The following is a 6,153-nucleotide window of genomic DNA, read 5'->3' as shown; positions in this document are numbered from 1 at the left end:
TACCTCCTTGATTTGCCGGTGCTGAGGGGTTAGACTTTTTTTTAGGTAAATATATATATTTTTTGGTGGAACCTCAAGGTCGTATTTGTACTTCTGTCCTCCATTCAGAAGCTACTCTTTTCTGCCTTCCTTCCCTGGTAACTTTATATTGCTGGACATACAATCCTTCAGTCATGCAAAAGCTGTATTTTTAGAAAGCTCTGCTTGGCTCCTACCTAGGGGCGTGCAACCGTAAAGTTCAGCACTGCCTGGCCGGCCCTTCCCTGCTCTCGCTGCAGCCAGACCTTCACTCTCGTTAGGTGAAACACTCAGTCAGTCGGTAACCCCAACACTACTGTTGGAAAAAAAAGTCGAACAGCTTAACTTTGGAGAGCCTTTCTCAAAGTGCGTTGACAAAGCAAGTCAATAGCTGTTTGTTAGATTTTCTGGTCATTTTGCTCACAGAGTTCAACAGAAGTTGAAGCTTCCTACACAGCTTTTTTTGTTCACACTTTTGTAGACACAAAGAGAAACCCCTGTCAACGTTTGTCCCCAGACAACGCAGCCATTAGATGGAAAGCCCCTGAGCACCGGGCATCACTTGCTCACCAGGCGGCTGCTGCGGTCCTTTGGCACGTGGGAGGTTTAATCCCACGCAGCCTTCATGTGCCAAAGGCACCCGGAGGGGTGCCCCTCTCCACAGGGGGGACAGGCAGAGCAGGCAGCGCCACGAGTGGAAAAGGGAGAGGATAAATAATTCATTTCCTGAAACCTGGACAACTGTTCCCATCCCTTGCCCACTTGCTGAAGGGATTTCCATTTTCAAACACCAGTGGTGATGACTCCCTTCAGGGACGTGTGAAGTGGTGACGAGTGCCCTGACTGGGAAAAGAGATGTTTAATCCCAGCACTTTCCCCCAGCAGCGTCATTCTTCCAGTGCCTTTCTCCTCCTGTCCTTCAGCAGTACCTGAACTGTACACAAATCCCTGCTTTGTTTCGCTAGTAGAAATAGCGCAAACATATAAGGGCACTTTCTTTTCTCTATCTCCAGCTTGAGGTGGTGGAAGAAAAAATGAGTAAATGTTTACAGCTGCTCCAGCCAGAGCAGAGTGAAAACCCAAAGGTGAACTTCTCTCTTGCTCTCCCTGTACCAAGATTATGAACAGAGGGAGGTTTTCATCCCTGTGAAAAGTCTGCCGTTATTCCTAGTGACTTGATTATTTTTTCAGAGCAAGAAAAAAACCACTATTTTAAGACATCACTAAAGGAATGAATTTGACAAGCCTTTATCCAACTGAATGTTTAAATTTTGAAAGGAAAAAAAAAATCAGCGTGACTGACAAGGTCCTTTTAAAACACATAATATGCTGAACCTTACATGACACTTCTGTGGGTGTTAGTCTAAAAAGCTATCTTTACATGCAATGTAGCAAATGAACTGTGTAAGGCAGGGGTTGTAGCTATATGCATCGTTGCTAAGTAGTACTACAGGATTGTAAAACCTGACAAACTTGTTCTCTTACAGCTCCATGTCCCCAGGGAAGAGGCTGTGTATTCTTGTTCTTTAAACACCTGAAAAGTTCGTTTTGGACTAACTATTGCCATTTATACTCTACGTTGCAGGCAGTTGACCCTTAAAGAGGTGAGGGGCTTGAACTTCGAGAGGTGCTACGTGGGGAGCCAGTAGAGGTGAAGGATGACCTCTGGCTCTCACAGGAGCTCATCGTCCTTTTCCCGTTGAGGAAACGTTTGCCTGATCGTTCCCCTCAAAGGTTAGGAGAGGGCTGGGGGTTGTGTAGCCAGCCCCATCCCAGCTTGCTGGTAGGGAGAGGTGAGAAACTCAGTGGTGGGATTTTGGTGACCCTTAGGGCAGGAGTGAGGAGTGCCATCAGCAGTGGGGGCTATTTTACAGGGCAGGCAGCATCCTTCAGCTCCAACTGGAGACCTGTGGAGAATGGGAAACTTCCTCTCGTTGCTCCAGAAGAGCAAAAATCTAAAAGCCAGCAAGTAAAACTATGCCAGAAACACATACTGGCTTACTGCTGCTGCATTCCTCTCGTTGCTCCAGAAGAGCAAAAATGTAAAATCCAGCAAGTAAAACTATGCCAGAAACACAGTGTTTCTTTTTTCAGTGAGAAAATTGGCTTACTGCTGCTGCCCCATCCCTTCTGGTGGTTTATGCACAGATGGGTAACCCTACTATTTTACTCTCTGGATTCAGCCACCAAACAGTCACCTCTAACCTATTCTCTTTTAGGAGGTCTTGTCTCCATGTGAGGTGTGTGGACGGCAGTTTTAAGGGCTGGCAGCTCATCACACATGATAGAGATGATAACTGAGGTGAAGGGGTCTGGCCACCTCAATGTCCCCCCCTTCTACAGGGAAGGATCTCCAGCAGTCTCAGGGCCAGCCTCCTGCCCAGTTCGGTGCCATGTGCAGCCATGTTGCTCTTGCTTCAAGTGTCCCAACGTTGTCCTACAAACGGGGTCCGGTACCCGGTGTGCAATAAGCCCATCTTAGGCACAGAGCCGAGATACTTATTTAGTCCATGTTTGCGCCAAGACGGGTGCTAGGTGGTAATTCCACAAAGCTAGCACACCACACAAAAGAACTACAGCATATTTATATTGTTACATGATTAGCGAAAGCCCGCCTAAATCCATGCTCACTGGTTAGTTACGTTCAAATTAGCCTCGCTTGCTATGTAAATTAGCACGCATGATCCTTGCAGGTGTGGGGGGGCAAGTCTTTCCAGTCTTGAATTGAGTCGTTAGTCGCGATCCCCCCCTGCCGCCTTTACCTTTCCCCTAGTTACCACAGTTTCTTGCTGACTTCTTGTTTTTTTTGGCAATCATCTAGCCTCCGACGCCTTCTAGGGCAGGATGTTCCCCTTCTATCAGTCTTCTAGTTCTTCTTCAAAGGCATAGTCGTCGTAAGGCATGCATTGTTTATACAAGGTAATCAGGCTAGAAAAATGAAGACTACAGTCTAGGATAGGTATTAACCTAAACATATGGCTACACCAATGGTGGAGGCCCTGCAGCTCCTGTATCCATTTCTGTGCTCTTCTTACTGCGGCCCATGTAGCCCACTACCACGTAAGCTCACATTCCTGTCCGCCACTGAAATGCAGAACAGCTTATTCCCATCCCTTTATTGCTTTTTTTTAATTGTTTGAAGATGTTTATCAAGTGTCCCTCCCTAGCTTTCCATCCATCTTTTCCTCTCTCTTCACTTTTTCTGGACTTCTGTGTCATCCTCACCCTTCCTTGGGGGTCTCTTGTCAGTTGTTCAAGTCTTCCTCGAGGAGCAGTGCTAAAAACCCACCAACAACCTCCAGCTGAGGCCATCCCCGTGCGGAGGAGAGCAGATGAGTCTGGCCGTTTTTTCTAACCCATAAGAAAGAAACTGTGCGCGCCTCCCGCAACCCTCCAATGGACTTGCCATGAGTAGCTGTTTTAATTTTATTTTCCTTTCCCTGAAATTCATGTTTGTCTGTTTTTAATTTCAGGATGGCTACCAAGCTCCTTTCAGCACTGAATTAGAGAAACGTAGGATACAGTAGCAGCTAGACTCCCCTATTAATCAAATTAATGTGTCTTGGTGAACCAATTCAGAATACCGTGGCGCTGGCTCTTGTGATTTCATAACATCTCACGACATTCAGTATTTTTGTTAAAGCTCTGCTTTCCAGATTCATGTGATAATGGGAGAAGCTGAGGTTTCACTTAGGCAGAATTAGCAATAAAGTATCTGGAGCACCTGGCTGTAGGGAGTAATTGGCAAATGGGACCCAAGTGCATCCTAAAGTCTCAGAAAACCAAAAGCCAAATAAAAAGCACCTGCAAACAACTGTTGTTGGCTGACCTTGCTGGAAAGATGCTTGTAATAAATGTGCTTGTCTGGCTGCTCCTGTGGTCAGGAGCTGTTGAATGCCGATCCCAAGTTCTCCAAAGTGCTGTGATGTTTTCTGGATAGCCCCCTGTGGGAAGCTGGGAGGGGGATGGGAGACGAGATGCAAAGTGAGGCAAGAAATTATCACCCACAAAAGCTATGAAGTGGGAAACCTGGGCCTCCAACCCCCCAGGACCAATCGTAATGAAAGTGCCCCCTGCTAAAAGGCTTTGGGGTGCTCTGCGTGTTACCAGATACCTCGACTTCAAATGCCTGTGTGGGTTTTCCCAGCAATACCCAGTGTCCCAGCCAAGGTGCTGGTCAGGAGGTGCCAGGAGGTGTCAGAACAGCCCAGACTCAAGGGGCATAGATGTACCTGTGACGTTTGGGAGCACGAGGCCACTTCAGAGGCTTTGGCTCGGTGCCATTTCCCCTGTGCATCAGCCACGTCTGAATAAGAGGGTGGCTGAATGAAGACGAGGGTACAGAGTGAATAGGCACCGGGTGTATTGCTCGTGGAGGGGAACCAATTTTTACCAATTTTCCACTTTCTGTGATGAGGACCTGTTTCAGCCAACGCTGCCAGGGTGCTCTCTCTTCGGTGGGAGGAGTGCATGAAAAATACAATTTAATGCCACCGTTGGCTGCTGTTCCTTCCCAAGGAGCTGTGCGGGGCAGGGAGCAGCGGTGCGAGCACCACGGACACCTGCGAAGGCGCTGACTGAAGATGATACTTAGAGGAGCAGTGAACTACACTGGGTGCAACCGTGACTGTCGCTTGCTATGGGCTGCCCATACGCAGTCCCCATCCCCTGAGAAATGACAGTGTTAAAATATGCCGCCAGACAAAATATGGCAGAAAATACAGTTTTACAAACCTCTTGACATGAAAACTTTAAAAATATGTGGGATATGGGGCAGTAAGAGAGACACCCAATAAACAGCTGGACATAAAGGCGGCTGCAAACTACCCACAAATAAAGGAAGCGCTGAGGCTGACTGCGAGACTGGTGGAAGACTTCTCCTGCCATCCTTGTCCTGCTGCGGAAACGTTTTAAGTTGTTACCAGGAACAGTTTGCAAAGGCTCACACAAAGCCACTGTCAGAAATAACTCGAATGCAGAGAGGAAAAAATTGCTTGAGAGTTCTTTTGGGAAGGATTAGGTTTAAAATAATTGCCATTTATAAATTAATTTCACATCCTTTTGGAGCTTGGCCTACTAGCATTTCAAGGCTTGACTGGAGCTGGCAGACAGGGTGGGCATGGATTCTAGGGCCTGACTGCCAAGAAAAAGGAAAATATTAAGAGAAAAAATTGGCAATGAAAAAAAAAAGGCCAGGGAAATATAGGGAAATGAGATTTAGTTTAGGAAAATCATTGTTCTCTGAGCCATGGACTGATTTTATGGCTGGCATGTTAGTCACAGTCTTACATGAGCCTGGCTTTTGTAATTGATGTCTGAAGAGAAACTGGTGGAGAACACAGCTCCCAACGCTTTAATAATTTTTAAATCCATGATTCTGTTATTTGTTATTTTTAATCATGGGGGGTTTTATTTAAATTCATATCAAAGTCTATTGAAAGCAGTGGGGAGACTCCTCTCAGCTTCAACAACTTTGAATCAAGCTGTGTAAAAATAGATGCCACATGCCTCAAGACTTCTGCTGCAGTCTTGCCAACTGAGTCCAAGCAGCAAAGTAAGACCACGACTCTTCTGTTTCTTACACCCAGCATTTTAGGGTCATGAGTTATTGGGGCCCAGCCGAAGCCCGTGTGACACCTCTCAGTGCTTTCGCCCAATGCTGGATTAGACCTGAGCGATCTGGGCTTGCTCCTGCTGTTCTCTACGGCGCTGAGCACATGCCTTCCCTCTGCATTTCCCTGGGCTGGTTTAATAGCAGAGAGATGCTCTATTGCCCAGGAGGCATTTTGCACAGAGCTGTACAGTAGACGAACGGCTCCTTTCCAAAAGAAAAATGTGCATGGTGAAAATAAAAATGCCCGGGACACATGGGAGAGGAGTGAACCCAGGGTGGAGCCCTGTTGCAAGGGCTGCTCCTCCTTTCAATGCAAGTCAAGCCATTGGTAAACTGGAAAGCACTGTAACAGACGCCAGCCTGAGTCACGGAGCAACTGCAAAGGCCTCTCCACAGACCACAGCTTGGAAATCATCTCTGCTGAGGCATGGGTGGACCAGGCCAGTTCTTCATCTTAGCGCTTTTTGGGTGTTTTGCAGTGTGCGTCTTTAGTTACGACTGCATGAAGAAGGCTGCCCTCC

The sequence above is a fragment of the Aptenodytes forsteri genome, unplaced genomic scaffold, assembly GCF_000699145.1.
Source record: "Aptenodytes forsteri isolate BGI_AS27 unplaced genomic scaffold, ASM69914v1 Scaffold2, whole genome shotgun sequence".
NCBI lineage: Eukaryota > Metazoa > Chordata > Aves > Sphenisciformes > Spheniscidae > Aptenodytes > Aptenodytes forsteri.
This window is presented reverse-complemented; position numbering follows the sequence as displayed.